This window comes from Strix uralensis, unplaced genomic scaffold, assembly GCF_047716275.1.
Source record: "Strix uralensis isolate ZFMK-TIS-50842 unplaced genomic scaffold, bStrUra1 scaffold_316, whole genome shotgun sequence".
NCBI lineage: Eukaryota > Metazoa > Chordata > Aves > Strigiformes > Strigidae > Strix > Strix uralensis.
Genome location: NW_027436910.1, coordinates 48267 through 70090, shown reverse-complemented (window position 1 = coordinate 70090; position 21824 = coordinate 48267). Strand labels below are relative to the sequence as shown.

At 53.1% G+C, this 21824-nt stretch overlaps 1 pseudogene; it reads right to left on the bottom strand.

The window, feature by feature from the left end:
• Nucleotides 1-3800: 3800 nt before the first annotated feature.
• The window catches only part of LOC141938800 (hydrocephalus-inducing protein homolog), a 64988-nt pseudogene continuing 46964 nt past the window's right edge, over nt 3801-21824 (bottom strand).

The window sequence follows — 21824 nt, the reverse complement described above, 5'->3', positions numbered from 1 at the left end:
AGCCTGCCAAATTCTGGGATATGGGTCACATCCATTTGCCAGAGTTGTAAAGGTTGGAGTCCTCGGGGGTTTACTCCCAAACCGAGGCCTACTCCCACCTTCTGGCAATTGGGACAGGATTGCACAATTCCTCTAGCATCAGCCACAGGAATGTGAAATTGTCTGGCTAACATTTTTGCTGATTGGTGAAAAAACTGGTGTGACAGCCTGGCCTGTTCAAAGGTGTTAATGGCAGGGCCCGTCCAGGCTGGAGCGACAAGTTGATCAGCTCGAGCGTTTCCCAACGCAAGGCCTCCACATTGTTGATGACTGCGGATGTGCATAATAAAATATTCATCCTGACGTTGGTTCAAAAGTGTCAGCAATTGTAACAACAAAGTATGTAATACAGGATTTCGCACAGGTTTCACCATGCTGTTTTCCAGACGTTGTACTGTACCTACCACATACAATGAGTCTGATACTATATTAAGAGGTTCTTGAGACCAGCATTGAAATGTCCAGATAACAGCTTGAAGTTCTAAAGTCTGTAAAGAGTCACCAGGCACTCCAGGGAGTAATTGATGTTCCCAGGTGTCCCCTTCCTTCCAGGTGACTGCAGCCCTTCGAGATTTTCGTCCAGCATCAGTGAAGACAGTTATCCCTTCTACTGGAACCTCTGATCGCAAGGGTAAATGTACAAACCGCTGATGGCATAATAATGACAAAAGCTTATCCGATGGATAACTATTGGTGATAGTACCTAAGAAATCAGCAATTGCTATTTGAAAGACAGTTGAGGCAGATAATAACCAATCTAAATAAAACTGAGATACAGGTATGTAGATGACTTCTGGTTCGATGCCTGAAATATCTGAAATTCGCTGCCTCCCTTTTATGACAAGCTGTGAAAATAATTCAGGACGTGTAACTACTGTGTTTCTGGGCTGAAAAGGGAGAAAAATCCATTCCAAAATTCGTAAATTTGGTTTTGTTTCACTCAACTGAATAATAAGCCCCAACGGGTGTTCACGTTTACCCCCAGAGTTAACTATCATAAAAGAAAGAGCTTTATCATCCAGTCGCCTGTGAGTATAAGTTGTCATGATTTTGTTGCTAATTACTTGTAAAGCTTGCTGTTGATCCTCATCCAGTTGACGGCGCTCCTGAGCTTGTACAGACGTGCCCAGGAGTGGCATCAAAGGTTTCAGATCATCGTTCGTAATTCCACAGATATTACAAACCCACTGGATATCCCCAATTAATCTCTGTGCATCAGACAATGTTTCTATTTTTGTGTTGATTTTAACCTTTTGAGGGCGAATCACTGCATTTGTAATAATCCAGCCCAGATACAGCCATGGTCCCTGTTTCTGAATTTTCTCTGGTGCTATCTCTAATCCCCTCTCCCTGAGACCGCATGTTAGCTGGCCCAATATTGTCTCGCAGTCCAGTTGTTTTCCTGCCACTAAGATATCATCCATGTAATGATAAATGAGTAAATGAGGATACTGTTTTCGGATGGGTTCCAGAGCCCACGCGACGAAAGGTGAATTTTTCATCCCTTGTGGTAGCACCACCCAGTGATAACCTCTTAGCTGGTTCGGCCTTATTAATCGATGGCACTGTAAAGGCAAACCTTTCAGCATCCTCTGGATGTAAGGGGATTGTAAAGAAGCAATCTTTTAGATCGATAACTACCAGATCCCAGCCTTCAGGTAACATTACTGGGGAAGGCAAACCAGGTTGTAAGGTGCCCATGTCACAGATAACCGCATTAATCGCTCTCAAATCATGTAACAGACGCCATTTCCCAGACTTTTTCTGAAATGTAAAAATTGGTGTGTTCCATGGGCTAGTTGAAGGCAGGATATGTCCGGCATCTAGCTGTTCCTGTACCAAATCATTAATAATTTGCAGCCGGTCCAGTTTTAGCGGCCACTGGTCGATCCATATGGGATCATCAGTTTTCCAGGTTAATTTTAGGATTGGCTGCTCTACCGTGGCCGCGCCTAAAAAAGCGAAGTAATCAATCGAGCTCCCATTTGACTGAGCAGATCTCTGCCCACCAATGCCACAGGTGAGTGCATCACATAGGGACGTGTGGTTACTAGCTTGCCATCCGGAAACATAAATGCTATTGTGTCTCTGCTGATGGATGTGACTTGAGTTCCTCCAACCCCTAGAATTCCTGTATTAGCAGGCAGTAAAGGCCACTGGCTAGGCCATAGATAAAGTGGTACAATTGTGACATCTGCTCCAGTGTCAATGAGCATTCGTAATTTACTCGTCTGTCCATTAGGGTGTCTCATCTCCATCTGCTCCTCTGGCTTCCCCCGACTAATGTCCAGGGCTAACAAAACATCTGGTTGTCCGGTGGACCCAAAGCCTTTTTCACCTCTCTTCTTTTGTTCTGCATTAGGCACTTTTGATTCAAATGGAATTAGCTGAGCAATTTTCGATCCCTCCATGATAGTCAAAGGAGGAGTAAGTGTGTATACCATGATTTTAATTGTTCCCTCAAAGTCAGCATCAATAAGTCCTGGGATGACAAAAATACCTTTTTTAGATGCTGAGGAACGTCCAATTAATAAGGCACTTAAACCATGACCCAGAGGTCCCACCAGATTAGAATCAACCAGATGTATTGTAGTGTCTGTAAGTGTAATAGCTACTGCTGTTGCCAAGTCCACTCCTGCGCTTCCTGAGGTGGCAGCGGAGCAGCGGTCCAAGCACCCTGGACTTGTGTCGTCGCGCGGGGGCGGGGCGCGCTCTGCCTCCCGTTTCCCCTCTTACGAGACACGTGAGCACGACATTCTGATTTAAAATGACCCATTTGTCCACAGTTAAAGCACTTCTTATCTCGCTTGCCTTTGATGTGTTTGCCTCTGACAATTGGTGTTACTGCAGCTCCTACTGCAGCAGCCATAAAGGCAGCTTTCTCCTGATCAAGCATTCGCTCTGCTGCCTCCAGCAGCTGACCTGCAGTAGATTGTCGTGGGAGAAGGCTTAAAGCTTTCTTAGTTTTGTTGTTAGCATTGTCATAAGCAAGCATATCAAGGAATTTAACTTTCATTTCATCACTTAAATCAGGATTGCTATTAATGGCGGCATGCAATCTGTCGATGAATTTTGGGTAGGGCTCCGTGGGCCCCCGTCTCACTCCTGTAAACGCTGGCGCCGCTTTTTCATCATGTACGGCTAGAATGATTTTGAGAGCCAATTCCTGGGTTAACCGTAACACTTCTGGTTGAAATCCCACTTGCCAATCTGGGCTAGCAAAAGGACCTGCCCCCATCAGCATCTGAGCTTGCACCCCATATAGAGGGTCTCCTTGCTGACGGGGTGTGGCTGCGGCAGCGTCGCAGGCCACTTGCCAGCGTTGGAAAAACTGCAATTGTTGTGAAGCTGTTAGTAAGGTTTGTACAATCATGCGCACATCATACGGAGTCAATAAATGTGCTGTAAAGATATGCTGAATTACCGGATTTGTATATGGTGATTTCAACCCATATTGTGTTACGGCTAATTTTGCTTCTTTAATCATTTTCCAATCTAAGGCTTCCCACTCATTGCCCTGTGGGGTCACTATTACCGGGAACGTCATTGGGCCAAGTTCGTTAAACTGCCCCTCTATTATAGCATCCCGAATAACTCCCCGCCAACGGTTTGCCGGATTATTATTACCACTCGCGCGTCCTAGTGCCCCCCCTCCCCTTTGAGCCAGTGCCCCCCCTCTCATTTGGGCCAGTGGTGGCGGAGACCCGATAGCCACCGTTTCCCTCTGACCAACGCCCCCCCCCGTGTCACGGAAGAAGGGGCTAAAAGGAAGAGGCGGCGGTGCTGTGGGGGTGGGCTGAGCCGCTTGCTGCATTCGGATTTCAAGTTGCTCTAACTTTCTCATTAACTCTTGCAAGTGCTGATCTTGTAAACCGTAACGAGATTGTTCTTGCGGCGACTGAGGTGTCGGGGGCGAGGACGGGGGCAGGGGTGGGTAGGCGCCGTCCTCTAAAGAGGAAGCAGCGGCGGCGGCGGCGGGGTGTTCGGGCGGGGGCTGGCGAGAGCGGGGCCGGCCCGTGCGCTCCGGTGATTGATCTTTTGGGCTTGAGGGAGGGGAGTCGAGCTGGAGCAAATCGGCTGATTTTTGCTCGTGCCGTACGGGTGCCGCGCGTGCAGCATCCCCGTCCCTCCTTTTTGGAGCCACCTTAGGGAACAGGGATCCCGCGAACGTCATAGCGGTAGCGGAATCCTTGGCACCAGCACTTTCTGCCTCTGCTGACAAGGCAGCGAAAGCGGAGGCGGTGGTCTGCCGTTCCGCTTTCATTTCTTTCAGAGTGTCTAGGACCACTCTCCACACGGTGGAAAGTTTCCTACTGTCTTTGGAACCTGAACTAATGTCATCCCACAGTGCCGCGCCGATCTTTTCCCAAGTAGTTAACTCGAAGGCTGCGGTCTCTGAAGCAATTACTTCGTGCTGCCGAGCCCACAACAGCAACCTCCTCAGGTTCCCCTCATCATAAGAAACTCCTCTCTTAGAGAGTATGTGTTGGAGGAGCTTAACCACTGCCGCTTCTACTTTACTCAGCGTGGACCCCATCTCCTCCCCAGCCGCTCACCTGATCAGGGCGAGATTCCCGACGATTGCGTGCGCGTCTTCCCAGGCGCCGGGGCAGCGCCTGCTACGGCTGGCTTCCGCCCCCTCCGGACCGTCTTCTCTTGCTCGGGCGAGCACCGACGGGAGGGTCCCGATTCCCCAGGGCTTGAGTCCCGCGTATTCGATGAGGCTCCCTCGGGTCCCTGTTCGGGCGCCAGTTGCTGACGCGGAAGTCTCGGACACAACTTAGACGACCAATGTGATCAAGTTGATGCCACTTTATTAAAGGTTACACAGCAATTTATACTCTATCTCAAACTTCACGCGCTGCTATCTTATCGCTAATAGGCTAAAGCTACTTGTTCACGCGCCCTTTTGCCCCCTATGATTGGTCCCGGTGTGGCGTCCACGCGATGCTCTCCCCCCAGGTAGACCCCCTGTTTTCGACATTCCAACATCTTTATCTCTTGGAAAGGAATGTAGTTTCTCAGGCCGTCTCGGCCTTGTTTTTGTCCTTGAACAGAGCTGCAGCTTGTTGTTACAGTGAGGCCCCTCGGTTTGGATCGCTCATAATATGTCCGTTATTTTCCAGCCATTCCACAGTGGGGAGCTGCTCGATCCCATTGGTTCTAGGGAATCCTCTGCAGTGGGGGGCTGGCGCAGGGACAGGGCACAGGGCTGGCAGAGAGTGCACTTGGACTTGGTGCCAGTGCCATGAACTCCTGTGACGCTCCGGCAGCTCGTTTGTGACTGATTGTTGCTGTCTCCTGTCTCAACAACTGGGATAAGGTGGTGTGGGGGTGCAATTCTCACCCCTCCCCGCCCCTCCTGGTTGGGTGCTTGGTGCTGGGTGTGATTCCCCCCACCTCCCCCAGCTGTGCCGCGTCTCTGGAGATAAGGACTGAGAACGTTACCGAGCCTGGCTCCTGCCCTCCCACCTGCTGGGAATCGGCTCTAACAGCCCCTCATCTCCTCAGGGCCTGGCACACCTGGGCCTGGGGTGGGGCCAGATGGGAACAAGAACAGAGTTGCACATCCATCAAGTTCTTGTGCAGCTGCTGGACGGCATCAGAAGGGACCTGACAAAAGTCAATTATCTTGGACCCTCTAAACTGCGACCCCCAGGGAGACCCTTGGAGCTCCCCTGGATCCCAGCGGCCTGTGACCAGCATCTCCCCTGAGCTGGAGCCTCGCAGGGACCAAACCCTGGAGGTGTCGTCAGCTGCCAGAGCTGAGGGCAGGCCGGGGCGAGGTCCCCCCGCTCGAGGCTCAGGGATCGCCCGCGGGGGAATGCCGAGGCCTTGGGAGGATTGGCTCTAACCTCGAGAGGAGGGAAATGTTCTCTGAGCTCGCTGCTCTGTCACCCGCTCGGTCTCTGCTCATGGCGGGGACGGACCCTTGTTTCTGGGTGTCTGTCCGTTGGTGGATGCGCAGGGATCGATGGATCAATGAAGGCACCGGGAAGTGAGGGAGTGTGAATCTGGGCAGTTCAGAATCTGTGAGTAAGTCGCTTTTCTTTCTTTCAGCATTTCTGAATTATTTTGTAAAGATAAATTGCTGTTAGTTATTAATAAATCCAGATTTCCTGCTAAACCATCACCGTGTCAATACTATCAACCGCGACACCCAGTGCCCCCCACTATGTGCCAGTGGCTCTCCTAGTGCTCTCCAGTATGTTCCAGTGCCCTACATTCTGTCCCAGTATCCCTCCTAATGCCCCCAGTATGTCCCAATGACCCTCTTAGTGCTCCCCAATATATCCCAGTATGTCCCAGTGCCCCCCAGTATATCCCAATAACACTGCTAGCATTCCCAAATATATCCCAGTATGTCCCAGTGCCCTGCAGTACGTCCCAGTAACCATCCCAGTGCCCCCCGTTGAGACAGACACGACAAACACCAAATTGTGCAAAAATGGCTACTTTATTATTCTAACAAGCCTTTTTATAACTTTATGAAGAGTATGTGTCCATATATGATTGGTTTAATTACAGACTAACAGTTCATGACTGGATGACCTCTTCTCTGCCGCAACCTCGATAACCTTCCTCTCCTTGCGGTCAGGGAGTTCCAGTCTGGCAGTTCCTTAATCTTGTTTACTCAGCTCTTCTCAGGACTTTCAAGCCTCTTAAGGGTACGTGGTTATCTGTTCAAGGTCAATATCAAACTTCCATTCTGATCCCTCGGACCAGCCGAGGTCTCCCATAGTACCAGTACTGGTTCCCAGCTCCAAGCACAGAAGAGATGCTGGGCGGCTCAGGCCGCATGCTCTGCCCAAGCCAGAAGGTCACTGGGGCACAAGGGGCAGCCCTGGATCTGAGTTCAGGTGGGAGCAGTGTGGGAGGCTCCCACGCCCCAGCCTTACCATGGGTCCTGGCTGATGGTGGGATACAGGCAGGTACCCCTGCAGTGCACCTGGTACAGTCGCTTTGTCCCCAGGGCCTCAAAATGCAGCGTCTGGTCAAACTGCCCCGGCACCGTGGAGCTGAATTGGACCTTCAGTTCCACCTCACCGTGGGCAGGCACTATCCACTGGCAGCTGCTCAGCCCGGCAATTAAAGAGGAGGCTTCAGACATTGCTAACGAGCAAACAAGAGAAGGAGGAGGCTCATGGACTCGCCATCCCATGGAGGCACCGGCAGAGGGTCCCTGCGGAGCTGGGGATGATGGACCCCATTTGGCAAGATGGACGTGAAGCAGAGGGATCACCTCCTCCCTCACAGCTCACCTGACGGATTTCCCCGGGAATGGGACTGTGTCTGTGTCGCTTTGGTGTGCCTCGGGGGGCCGCGTGGGTGCTCCCGTGCCCGGTGCCTGGAGACCTCTCCTGCCCCGGCTGGAGCTCCTCTTCTCCCTCACAGCCTCCCGCCTGCCCGTGGCTTTCTCCTTCCCCGACCGACCCCTGCTTGGCGTGACCTGCTCCTCTGACACCTTCACACCAAGGGAGAGAGGCGAGACCTGCCCTGAGACACCCCCATCCTGGAGAGAAAGCTGCAGGTTTGTTAACAGACAGGAGGGAGAATAAACCACCAACCACCTCTGCCCATGGATTTGGTCTTCCTTATGGGACTTTGTTTCTCCTACAACACCCCTCCTTGCCCAGGACCCTCTCCTCAAGGGAAGTTGAAGGTTTTAGCTGATTTATTTTTTCTCTCATCTCACAGAACTGCCCTATGTCTCAAGCAGAGCTGTATCTTTTAAACAGACAGGAGGGATGCCTGCAGACACGGGGCCCCATCATGTCTTCACTGCCCTTCCACAGTGATCCTTTTCCATCCCACCTGCCCCCCATGCCCCCATCCAGCCTGGCCCCTGCCCTGGCACCTTCACTGCAGGCACAACAGGGACGTCCAAGAAACTTCTGGTTTCCTTCTTTCCTTCTTCTGCAGTGGCACCTTCTGGCACCACAAAGGTGAAGTGCTCGAGGGCTTCTCCTGCTGCAGGGACCATCCGCTTCTCCGGGTAGCGGATCACAGAGTAAAAAGCAGTAGGTGGAATGGGAGGCCCCGAGGGACCCAGTCCCAGGTCATCCAGGATCTAAAGCATAAGAGAAAACCCTGTTTATACTCCCGTCGCCTTCATCCTCACACTTCCTGAAAGGCACTGAGCTTTTGGCAATGGGTTTTTTTATTTAGATGGAGTACAGTGCTTTTTTATGCCCAGTGGGGTGGGCAGGCTCCAGAGCAGTGCCAGGACCTACAAGTGGGACCTAGAGAGAAATCTCAGCTCTGAGTGACTCGGCTGAAGGAAACAATGACCAGGAGTTGCCCTGCCCTGGGACCATTTTTAATGATTTCCAGACTGGGAAACTCTCCAAACAGAGAGGATGTTCTAACAGAGAGCCCTCCCTCTTTCCACCCATCTGAGGGATGGCAAGAACTTCCCCAGCCATGTGGCTGCTGTGAAGCCATCGTGGAACATCATCAGTGTCCTGGACAAGGCTCTGTGCTGTTGTCACCTGGTTGGACACAATGCACCAGGGCCCAGACCACGGCAGGCTCAGCATCTGAGCCTCACAAGGGCTTTACCTGCTCTGCTGCTGGCAGCTTGCCACTCTCCAGGATCGCCCTAGTCACATCTGCAAAGCTCAGCACCTGGATGTCCAAGCAGGGCACCCCGACGTCCTGGCCCCTGGCTGACCCTTCTGCACCTTCCCCTTCCAGCCCAGATAACTTGGAGTCCTCAAGAGCCTTCAGTTTTTCTAGATGCTCCTTCTCTCTGTCCTTTCGGCTCCTCCGCCTGGATAAATGCTGGCGCTGGCCTTGTACTTGGTGCTGCATCACCTCTTGGTTCAGAGGGGACAGCAGGATACCCTGAGCCCTGTCCCAGGATGACAAAATGTGTGTGACATCCTTCTGTGATGCCTCGTAGATCTTAAACCTCAGGGCCAAGTTCTTCTCGCTGTCACTCTGCGCCTCAGTTTTGGTTTCCCCCTGTTCTGGGTCTGCAGGTTGCACAACCTCCACTGGGCAGGCCTCTGTCAGGGGAGCCTTGCTCTGCTTTTTCTTATCTTCCTTGTTACTTGCAAGAGAGTCTGGGTGCTCCTTTGCAGATCCCTTCTTCTCTCCCCCCTCGGTGACATTGGACAGGTTGCCGGTGGATGCGCTGGTGTTGCTAGTGGATGCATTCGTATTCTGGGCAGGAGGAGCAGGAAAAAGCTGTGAGCATTTCAAAGCACCAACTCAAATGCTGTAGGACAGCGGCAATCTTTGCAATAGCACCCCACACCTCATCTGAGACCTGTGCTAGGTGCTCTACAAATCCCAATTCAGAACACAGCTGGTACCCAGCTGAGCTCAACTGAAACTAAACTCCCCAGTGCCAGACTGGTGAGGAGTCCTGCAAACCAGCTGAGAAACAGAACAGCTTCCCCAACCCAAACAGGGAACTTAAGACACCTCCTTACTCCTGTGCAGTCCTCCGGGCACGTTTCTGGTGTGCTGAGCATCCATCCCTGTGTCTGGCTGACACTTTGGGAAGTCTGGCTGCTAATGAATACCTAAAGGGCCTGGTGGTATCTCCTGCCAGACAGGTAGCAAAAGACACCACATCCCAGGCGGGTCATGGCTCAGAGGTGTAAGTCACATGCAGAACGGGGAGAAATGCTGAACTAAAACTATCTAGGCCTTGGAGTTACGTGAAGCCATGACTCAAAGGCAGCACGACCCTAGAAGAACAGCTCTACCCAACAAACCCATGCGAAAATACCCCTGGTGAAGCAGCAGCACGATCAAACACTGGCTGCTGTTTCCCAGCACAGCCCCGTGTGTTGCTGATGGCCAGGTACTCACCCCCAGCACTGCGGGTGGCTGCTGGCTTCGCCAGGAATGGTACGGCTCAGCAGGCGGGTCCCCAGGGCTTTCACTCTTCTCTATAAACACAACCACCCACCTGCCTGACTCCAGGCTCGCTTTTCTTCCTTGAAGCATTTTCTTTGTCTTTTCCAAGCTTTCTCTTGGCCCACTTAGACAACTTCTTCAGCAATTCTTCCTCCCTCAAGCGTTCGAGCTCCCACCGGTGCTTTTCCTCAAGCTCTCGAGCCAGCCACTCCATCTTCCTTCAGCAAGACAAACAGAAAACATCCCCGAGAGTCACCGCCAGAAATCGGGGCTCGCTGCAATCCTAGCTGGTCCCACACTTCATTCACTGACCCTAAGGCCAGGCACAACTGTTAGACCAGCTCTGTGGACTTCCCTCAACCTGGGGAGGCTGGGACATCCAAAGTGAGGGAAGTGGGAGGGGACCTCCAGGGCCAGCCAAATCTAGGCTTTGCTGTCACAAGGTCTAAATTGCACTACTTCTCCAATAAGGTCCACCTGGACACCTCCAGCATGCTGCCAAAGACTGATCCACCATTGCTCCACACTGGAGCCTGAAGCTCTCAATATCCAGCTCACAAATCACTAAACCAGCTCACAAATCACTAACACCTGCTTATCCCTGCACCAATACTTGGCTTATCTAGCCCTTCTCCCTGGGCACAGCCTGCTCCTTAGCAAGACTAGCCATATCAATCAGAAAGCAAAGGCTGCAGTAACTGCCCTCCTGCAAAACAGGCTCCAAACAACCAGGTTTCCTGCTGGAGCCCAGCTGGGACCATGGGAAACTTGTGCTGCCTGTCCTGGAAATCACAGTTTGAAGCAGCCCTAGTGATCTCCTCCCAGGGAAACAAACTTCAGCTGGGGTTGAAAGAAGTGCTGAAACACAGGCTCGCTTTAAGCAAGTCTCTCCCCAAGTTTCAGGCAGGGGTTATGTACCGGGTCTGGCTGAGCCAGGATTGGTTCCCCTGTAGCAGCCCTCATGGTGCTGTGTTTCATGTTGGGAGCTGGCAGGGTGTTGATAGCACACTGGTGTTGTGGCTACTGCTGAGTAGTGCTTACACAGCACCAAGGCTCTTTCTGACATTTCCGCCCCCCCCCCCGCAGTGGGACGGGGTGGGCAAGATCTTGGGAGGGGACACAACCAGGACAGCTGACCCGAACTGACCAAAGGGATATTCCAGACCATATGACGTCTGCTCAGTCTGCTCAGTCATAAAGCTGGGAGAAAGGAGGAAGGGGGTGGGTCACCCTTGGTCCTCCGAGGCAACCACTACGCGTATTGGAGCCCTGCTTCCTGAGAAGGCCCGACATCGCCTGTTAATGGGAAGTAGTGAATAAATCTGTTGGTTTTTTCTTTTTTTTTTTTGTTTCCGCGCGCGGACCTTTGCTTTGCTTTGCTTATATTAAAACTGCTTTTGTTTTACCCACAAGGGTTGGTTATTTTCTTTCCCCTCTTTGCCCTGTTGAGAAAAAAGGGGAAGGGGGGGAAGTGATAGAGCGACTTGGTGGGAACCTGGCATTTAGCCAAGGTCAAACCACCACAGGTTAATAGGGGCTTAAGCTTATCCTGTGTATCCTCTTGAACAGGGCTGCTTTGCTGGATCAGAGCTTCTCCCAGGCTCACCTGCTCTTGCAGCTGAAGGTGAGCCTAAGAGACACCAGCTTTTGTGGCTGGTGTCACTCAGTAAGGAAAACCCTGGGAGCTCAGCAGTGCAAGGGCCTCCCTCACCTACAGCAGGACCAGGATCCAAACCAAGCCAGCACAGCTGCGCCTCACACCAACCCACACCACAACCCCTCTGGTTTGGAGAAGAAGGGCGATGAAGATGAGAACGAACATAATTAACTTAGAGACACTTGTAAGCACTGTGGCAAGGGAAGCACAGAGCCCAGCTCCCTGCAGCCAGTGTCAAAGCCAAAGGGCTCACCACTAAAACGGAGAGAAGATGTTCTCATCTCACCGGAGGAAGGTCCCTCCTCTGCTGGGAACCAGGGAGGTGGAACTGGCAATCCTTGTGCTGCTGGCAATTAACGCTTTTGGCCTTGGTAACCCCTCTGAGCACAACCAAGGTCTCCGGAGCAGGGAAACCCTTTGGGGACACTATCCTGGGGAGGCACCCATTGAAGGCTTACAGACCTTTTTTTCCTCTCACGCTGGACTTGCAGTATACTGTTATCAAACTGAATTTTCTCCTCCTCGGTGAGGGCATCATACTCGTCCTCTTCCATTTCCCAGAGACGTGCTTTCTCCCTCCTGGCAGCTTCCTCCCACTCCTATCCTTCAGCACAGACCAAGGAGAAACCATCAGTGCCTGCAAGCAGAGCTTGCTGCTCTGGGTGAGCTGCCAGGATTCACAACTCTGTCCTGACCCAGCCTATCATCCTGCCAGGAGATACTGGCGAGCTCACATCCCTGCTTCAGAATTCAGATAAGCCCCCAAACTATCGCTGGCCAGTGAGTTCCCATGCCTTGCCTGGCTCACATGCACCAGCACTGTGGACAGCTGGCCAGTGATTAGTTATTGAGCCACAACAGCTTGCACTTGTGCCCAGGCTTTAATGTTAGAGACTGAGGTCAGCCTCAGCATTGTTGAATTTTAAGCAGCTGTGAGCTGAGTGCTGGCTACACCGAGGCAGAAGGTGGAAGGATTAATAAAAACATCTCTTACAAGTTCTGCTGGTAACCCAGATACACACGGGTAAGGCTGAGGGCTTGAGAGAGAAGATTTCAGAGTTACGGAGACGAAGAGTCTCACCTTCCTGCTCTTTTGCGGCCATCTCCCTGGCTTTCAAAGAAGCATAATCCTGGAACAGGTTCACAAAATAGATGTAAGGCCGATTTCTGACAGCTTTGAGCAGGCAGAGGAGAGCAGACGCCGTGTCGCGTGCAAAGGGGGTCTCCAAGCCATCAAACACCACTCCCTGGTAGCAGTCACTCAGCTGCAGATAAAGTCGAAAAGGAAGAGAAAGTCAGCTGTTGCACGCATTGGGCTCTCAGCTAGTCACTAAAGCCTGATGTCAAAGATCACCAGCCATCACAGTTCCAAGTGCAGCAGCTCAGACAAGCTCTGATCTTTCCCCACGCTCTGCCAACTTATGGCATCTGCAGCTTCACCCACGGATCCCTGCACGCAGCCCAGGACTCCTCCAAGAGCAGGCACAGCCCTCCTCCTCTCTGAACTGTACCTCGCTGCCTGTCTCTCTGTAGCAAGAACGTACCATTTGCCCCCACCCCACGTACCTGCAGCCTTTCAGAGAGGATGGCCACCAGCAGGTCCTCGGGCAGCACGCAGCTCCTAAAGCCCAGCTCTCCTGATGTGCTGCCACTGATGCTCAGCCATCGCTGCGCAGGAACGCAGGGAAGGGGAGAGAGGTGAGAACTTGATGAGCCCTGTAATGTTGAACACCACAAGAAAAATCAACCACTTTGGAAACCCCCAAACAATTCCAACTGCTGGGCTTGGAGCTGGGGTTTCTCACTAGCAGGAGACTAGAACAAAACTGCAGGCCAGCAGCTCCAGGGGACCATGCTGGAGGGTGCATCCGTGGCCAGCAGAGACCCAAGCTTGCAAGCCCCCAGCGCAGCACCCGGCAGCTTTGCCCACTGCTGCAGTCACGTTAGCCAGGACTGCACTTTGCCAACAATCTGTTAAGATGCCGTAGAGTTTTTCTGCCAGAGCACAGGGTTTCATTCCCACCCCGAGCCACGCCCAGCCTGCCCAGCTGGCTCTCTGCACTATAGACCCCCGCACCAGGCTCTGGGTGACACAGAGCCTCCACTGGAAGCGGCCCCTTCACTTCTCAGAGGCAATAGAAAGGTCCCAGGCATTAACCAGTGCAGATCGTGCTTCACCTGGGAGCCTGTCAGATCCATCAGATGCTGTTTCTGGGATTGGGGTGTGGGGCCATCTGTCTTCTTCTTGCCCGCCGCAGCACTCACCTGGCCTCAGGACCTGACGGACCGCAGGCTGAGTTTGTCCACAGAGCTGGACCGTCTCATGTCTAGGCTGCGCTTGGCCCTGGTGCCGAACTGCAGGCTGAGGGACGCATCTGCGTTGTGACCTGTGGAGTGGACAGACGCTCAGTGGGGAGCAAGCAGGCACCTTCCACCCCAACGGGCACAGCCCTGCGCCCTGGCAGGGACACGGCCATTGTTCCCCAGCCTGCTGGGCACTAGCAGCACCGATCTCCAGAAGCAGCTCCTGCCCTGCTTCTCTTATTAGCATGGTAAAGCACACCATCTGATACTGGATTTTAAAGCCGGAGAGTTTTTAAGGCACAGCTCCGCGTCCCTCCTCACAAATGTGCACTCAGGTGACACTGCACACTAGCTCCCCTATGGATCAAGCCAAGGCTCCACCCTCCAGGAGCATCATTTGTGTACCTTGCACCCATCCTGCATTCTCACATGGAGATGGTAACATGCAGCCCTGTCCCAGTTGCATCCCCCATCTCCACTGGAGCTAAATCCTCCGCATGGGATAACCCCACCTGAGGCCCAGACCCTTCTTCCTTCCACCAGCTCCCAACCCAACCAGGTTCAAAGCAGAGCAATGCAAAACTTCCCCCACCAGAACCAGGGTCTGGCCTCACCCTGCAGAGCGCGGGGCACCAACTGCCCAACCAGATTTTCTAAAAGTCTCTGGTCTCAGGTGGAGAACAGCACCACATGCACGAGCTGTGTGACCTGACAGTGTGTATAGGAAAACCTCTGGAGAAAAGAGCTCATCTGCAGCATGTCTCATCTGAAAGTCTGGGAGGTTATTCTTCCCTTCCTCTCATGTTTCTGAAGCCACACTCAAAGTCAGTTGTCTAGTGCTTAATGAGCAGCTTCAGAGGGCTTCTTTGTTGTTAAAGTGGGCAGCAGTTCTGCCTGATGGCCACGAGGAGCCAGCTGGATTCAGCTTTGAGGAAATATAAAAAACCCCTGAGAAAAATACAGGTGTGCTTCACCACTCCTAGGAAAAGGAGTATGTGCTGAGAAGCCCAGAGGCAGTAAAAGTGCCCCTGTCTGAGCCCTTAAAACAGAGATTATTTTTTTTAATAACACGAGATGCTTTATGAAATGGCTTTGCATTTCTACATGCTGCACCCATGTTCCCTAGGAGACCCAAGGGCTGTCAGACTTCCTCTCTGGAGCAAGCAGAAGTGGATGGTCATGGTGGGTTTCTGAAGCGCTGCTCTAGGTCCAGCGTTTCTCCTTACCGGCACCCTCTGCCTCCTTGCAGCTCTGCTCGATGGCAGCCCCGATGCACAGCTCCCGGGCGCACAGCCCTGCTGAGCTGCTCCTGTCCGAGATGGTTTCTCTCACCACGGTGTCGATGGACAAGCAGGCAGCGCCATAATATTTGGACAGGGCAACCGCTGCTGCTGTCTTTCCTTGAGAGAGAGGAAGAGTGCTCGGTGACACTTGCATGTGAAGCATTTTCAGGACAGGCTCTAGAAAGTCCCCAGACAGGATTTCAAAGTTTCAAGGACAGTCGGAAATCAAGTGCCCCTTTAGGGGAGACCATGACGGAGGTAGTTGAGCATGGCTAGAAGCATTCTCCTCTAGAGCCAGGAGGATCACCTCCACCTCACATCCAGCTGAGCACTTTGTCCCTCGTGGTGACCTCAACCCTGGGCCAGAACATTGTTTCGAGCCCTGTCCCGCCACCACTCAGAGCGTTCACCAGCCTGTGCTGGCCAGCGCTGCCTCAGGCAGCGTCTGGGCACGGTCTGGGGGTCAGCGTGGGCGAGGGACTGCTCCCATGAGGCAACATGGGCACTAGGCACTGTGCTCCCACGAAGCAATGGTGACGTGGTCACCCTGTGTGGGGGAACGATAGCCTAGCTGTGTGGACACAGGGTGAGCCACAGCACTTGCCCCAGCTGGTGAAGGCCTGGGACCATTTCATGTACCAGCAGAGCTGTGGCTTACCTCGCTTCGCTTCAACTGGTCAACCAAGCACCACAACCCACCAGGATGTGTCTCTCCTGCTTCCCCACTCCTTGCAGACACGGGCTGCGGCTCACCTACCTGTCAGGGGTGCCCCATGGATGATGACGACGATCCCTCGCGCGCGCCCCTCTGCAGAGATATCGATGCCAAGGTGGCGGGCGATGGACCTATAGACAGGGCTGTCGGCCAGTTCTCCCGCGGCTGCCTTGCTGCTGGTGATGCTCTGCCGATGCTCTGCTGTGCAGAACCAGATAGAAAAGTCAGCCTCCTGCCTACCTATGATCCTGATCATCCTCCCCATCCCCTCAGATCCTGGGAGAGAAGACTCTGCTGAAACCAACACCACACCGAGGTCTCACCATGCCCCTCCTTTAAGCTTGTGCAGATCAGGGTCTGCCCTAGATGGTGGTCAAGATGCCTGTTCAGAGTATAGGAAATGGGGTGGCAGAAAGAGGAAAGAGCAACCATTTGGCAATACCTAAAAGGACTGGGCCAAATCTCCCGTGCCCTGTCAACATGGTCCTCATGGGAGTTTGGTCCCAGGTCCTGCTGAGTAAAGGGGGGACAGGCAGAACCAGGCATTTTACACCGTCCCAAGGGAGAGGCTCCATTTGTGGATCAAACCATTATCCAAAAGCTGGATGCTTTAGGAATATTATACCAGGAGATGTAGCTGGGCTCTGAATTCACCATAACAGCATTTGCAAAGAGCTCCCACCTTTGCCCTTAGGAGGTCACCAAAAGCCATCTCGCTTGCAGTGTCACGCAGGACAGAGAGCGCGCTGCCCTGCCTAGGAAAGGGAACAGCATCATCCTGATCCCAGCAGCTCCTGGGGGAAAAGGTGCTCATTTGGCAAAACTGGGGAGAACCTCTCTGGCCTCTCACTTGTCCCTGCCCTGCCTGCAACATTACCCATCCCCTGTCTTTTCTCAACACCTTCCTCCTCCTCCGCATTCAGATTTAGAGTCCACTTGTTGGACTGGCTTTCATCAAACACGGAGGGGAAAATGAATGAGCTCTGGGATGAGACAGTGTGAATGATCCCAGCAGAGGACTTTCCTCCTTGATCTGACAGAGACTGGACATCTTCAAAGTCTGCTGAGGAGGAAGGCCACAGGGAGGGAAGAAGAGGGTGGACGTGGCCAGGCAATCTGTTCTTTGACATTTGCCACTTTGCACGGCCACGTGCAAAAGATGGAAAGTTTCCCAAGGAGAAGTCTGTCCAGGCTGTCTCTGCCCTCGGGGGGATTTTGAGTTTGTGCTTTTGGTGCTGGGAAGGAACAAATATAAGATAGCTGGTGATATTAGACCTGGTCCTGCTGGCTGAAGAACTCATCCAATCCTATTTTTTGTGGTTAGGGGACACAAGAGGACAACATGATTATTTCCCCGGTCCATGGTAGGCAGATATGAGCTTGCTTTGGCTGCACTCAGGGCTGGTAGGGGATGCGTGTTACAAGCCACAGACCTTCATGCTGGAATTCCTCCACCAAGCTGGGGAATGGGTGGCTGCTAAAAGCCTGGGCTTCCCATGGAGAGCTTGGGGCGTGCGGGCTGGACTCCCCGCTGTGTCCACACTCAGGACAGCCAATGCCAAACCCTCACCATTGTCCTGGCCTGCTGGTTCCCCAGTCTTGGACTTTGTCTGCTCATCCTGCAGCCTCTTCTGGTCCTGATAGTACTCCAGCACCTCAGGGGGCAGCTTCTCACCCGGGGCACGCAGAGGCAGCAATAAGGTGTTGTGGCAATCGTAGTCTTTAAGCGTCTGCAGGATCTGTGCATGTAGGGAAGAGAAGCCATATGCAGGACGTGTTTCTAACAACACGGACTATCCAAGCCCCTCCACAGTCTGCCAGCAGAGCTGGCTAACCCTGAAATGCCACCAGACTTTGCCCTGGGGACTGTCTCCATCTCCCTGGCACGAACCCGGGAATGCTGGAGCACTGTGAAGCTACGGGAGCATGCACATGGGGGCCAGACCTTCCCTCTCACCTGCTCCTCAGCAAGGTACTGCTGGTCGAACTCCAGCGAGTAAAACTCGATGGGGAACTCGCATGGGTTCTTCACCACCACTGTCCCCTCTGCTCCACAGCTGTACGGCAGCAACGGTCCCAGCTCAAGCACTGGGGGGCTGAACTCCAGCTGTGGCTCCAGCCCACACCCCAAGACCTGCAGTTGGAGGTGCTGGCTGCTCTGGCAAATGTTAATCTTCAGCTCACTTCTATAGGACTTCTGAAAAGAGAGAAGCACAAAAAGCTCCTCCATGAAGTCCCAGGTGACAGGGCCTCAAATTCAACTCTTGCCCCAGGGCAGGGGTGTCACCAGTACCTCTAAGGGGAATAGAAAACAGATATTTACTTCCAGCAGGGGCTACAGCATCTGCATGCTGGCTCTGAGTAACTGGGATGAATCCTGGTGTGAAGTGTAACTGGATATTTGGGTGTCAGACGAATCTAAAATGCACTGTCAGATGTTTTCACCTAGTCACGAGGGAGTGTGATGCTCATGAGAAAGGTCCTCAGGGTTATGTTGCCCAGACACAGTCCTGGCACTGCTGCATCAGGCAAACATCAGCTCTATGAATGAGGCAGATGAGCTCTCACTGGCTAGAAATAAGGGTCGTCTTCTCTGCTCAGTGATTGGCTCTGGTCAAAGCCAGACACAAGATGGTTACACCTCTACAGCAATTAAAACATCCCTGGGACTGTTCCCAGGTACGGAAGCACTTGTGTCCATCCTGTTACCCACTGCCAGTTTCCAAGTCACAGTGGCCACAGGCAAACTGCTTTTGGGAATGCCCCATCATTTCACCTGACTCCCAGACTGCCTGGGAACGTGCAGGCAGGCTGGGCCAGAGCCACAGGGACTGCTGGCAGCACACCACTGCAGACGACTGTCCTGCCGTGCCCAGGAAGGTGCCTGGTGGCTGTTTTGTCTGCTGGTACCAGCAGCAGGACTTGCCTAGATTGGCCCTTCCAGGGTTATCCCCTGCAAGCGCACCAGCTGCTCTGCACCAGGGCGTTGCAGCCTTAAACAGGCCTGTGGAAGGGGGAGACGAGGGCAAACAGGCAGATTTCCCCCCATGCGCCGAGAGGCAGCCACCTCACCGTGCCCTGATGCTGAGCAAGCTCCCCAGGGGGATTTCAAAGCCCCTCTCAGAAGAGTGTGCTGCAGGGGGAACTGAGGCACAGTGGGTACGGTGCTTGCAGAAAGCTCTCTGTGGAGGCAGACGCCGTCTCCTCTTCCCTGTGCTGGGCTCTCGTTACCACACTGCCCTGCCAGACCTCTTGGGGGTGACACTTGCTGATCTCACCTCTTCTGTGGGTGACAACCTGACTCGCACGTTGCATCGCTGTCCTGGAGCGAGGGATCCAGCCGAGGGCAGCGCCTTGAAGACACAGGGCTGGGCCTTCAACTTCTGGGGCACCTTCCGACACATCCTCGCTGGCCAATGTCTGTCCATCTGAGAACAAAAAACCAATTGTGTGAGGTCTCCTTGGTCTGCGAGGACAGACCCTCGGTTCCTCCAGTGCTCTGAGACACCGTCATGGTGCTGAGGGCACCCACAGCCAAACCAGCCGAGGCCACCTGTGGCCTAGAACTGGAGGGAAAACAGGCAGGGCAGGCAGATGGGGAGGCACCATCCTCAGAAGAGGAGGAACGGGGGAAGGTGGCAGAGAAGTGAAGCACCAGCTAATGCACAGGTCCAGGTGAGCCAGCCTTGCTCTGTACCCTCCAAAGCTTCCTCAGATGAGCTGTGGCCCAAGTGCTCACGCAGCCACAGGGGCAGAAAGGGCAAGAGAGGCAAAGAAAGCCCAATCGAGAAGTTACATGTTACACATTGTCTGTGCTTTACCTTCTTAACAGGCTCATTTATAGTGATGACCCAGTTACAGGGGACCTGGAGCTGACTGTGGAGCTGGACAGTTTCTTCCTGGCACTGCCCACACTGGAGAGTGGAGAACTCCAGTCTGTCCCTGGAGACGCAGAGGGATGGCACAGCCACGCTGGCATGGAGGTGGACATGGAACGTGGGGCCTCCTGCTACCTAGGGAAGGACCGAGCATCCAGCTGAGAGCCCCAGTGACATCTGTTGCTGTCACCGACTCTCCACCTGCCCCGAGAGGTGCACGGGCACAGCGGGGTGAGGAAGCACGCCGTAGGTACCTTGATGGGCAGGAGCACGTCCACCTCTCCCAGTGGCAGGTTGGCGGCGCTCTGTGGGTCGAAGCGCACTTCAAACACCTTGGTCTCGCAGCAGAGCAGGTGCTTCACGTGGTCCAGATCCACACTGAAACCTTGAACAGATGAAAATAAAGCAGCTGAGATGCACAATAGACATGAATGTGTCACAAGCACGTTAAGGCCATATGTCCTGGCTGGCAGCTCTGTGAAGGACCCCTTTGTACCTGTGGAGAAGATTGCCACTCCTTCTCCCTTGTCACCATACAAGGAGAAAGGGCTTTCACAGCCAGAATCCAAGACCCACATGGTAAAAAGGAAACATCTCAGTTGAGGAGCTCCAACCATTCCTTCACTAGGCACCCCAGGGAAGGATGCACAGACCTCTCCAAAGGAGAATTTCCAACTAAGATTCCCCCATGCCATGGTACTCCCTGAAAAACAATTTAGAGGAGGCACCTGATCACCCTTCAGACATGGCGAGTCACCGTTTGCTGGTACTGCAGCCTTATGTCAAGGCCTGTTTAGAAAGCCTATTTTGATACAACAGAGGGCCTCACAGGCTGTCTTCTCAATAAGGGCTGAACAGAAGTGCTATGGCATTATGAACTTTAAACAAAGCACTTCCAAACCACAAAACGTCCATCTGTTTGCAACACAAGCCCATGGAGTGCCCATCAGATGATGCTCATGGTAGCCAAGAGCAGAAGATGCTGAGAGGTGACCAAGGTGATCAGCCCATCCAGCCCCTGCAGGGAAGTGTTAGGGCAGGCACAGGCAGGCCGGGTCTCTGAGCACTGCTGGCCAGGAGAACTCAGGCTCTAAAGCACCAGGCAGAGGGTCCCAAGGAGGAAAAAGTTATACACACAAGCACTCAAAAAAACTCCCCATGTCTAGTGGCTTAAGCTAATCTGTCAGAGACAGCTCCTTCAAGCCCACGTGAAGTCTCTCCAGCACCGGTTACCTGCGTCACGCAGGACCCGTCTATCAGTGTGGAAGGACACAGGGAACTGCCCGGTGTTGGTGATCCTCACGACGTGCGTGGGGGTGTTACCGAGAATCACGTACCCAAAGTCCAGGAGGTACTCGGGCAGCTCAACTCTGAAAGGAGGAGTAAGGACAGTCCTTAAACCACAGCCTGGCTACATTTCCAAGAGCATGGAAGATGCAAATAAAGTGAATATTTCTGGATTCGCTGCTGTAAAAACTCAACTCAAGCCCGTGAAACCCAAGGCCTGACCACCTGGTAGTAAGACTTTGGTAAGTCACGAGGAGCATAGGACCTAGGTTTTATCACCTACCAGTGGGACCTTAAAATAAAACTAGTTTAAAATGAATACTGGTCACAGCTCCTCTGCTATAGAAAGCCACTGTAGATAAGTCCAGTGGACCTCCACTGGTCTCAATGAAACTGCTAAGCCTGGTGTACAGTCCCAGCCTGAAATGGCTTCAGGACCTTGTCATAAGATTCGCCTGCACAGGAAATCTTCACTGCTCTGCAACCAGATCTGTCCCCAAAGCAGCACCGACAAATGCAGTAATCAACACCTACAAGATTCACGGCAGGGTCCTTTTCCAGAGCAATCACACTTGGGAAAGCACATACGTGATCAGTTTTGCAGAGCATCTTCCCGAACTGGAGCCTACCATGCCTGTGCCTCCTCATGAAGGAGCAGAGGGAAGTTACCGAGGTAAGTCCTGCAGTCCCACCAGCATCCAAGCCACCTGATTTAGGGTTTGTCAAGGGTGTGTCAACCTCTGCAGTTCCCTACTCTTTTTGCTCAGTGTGGTCTGTTAGCTGGAACA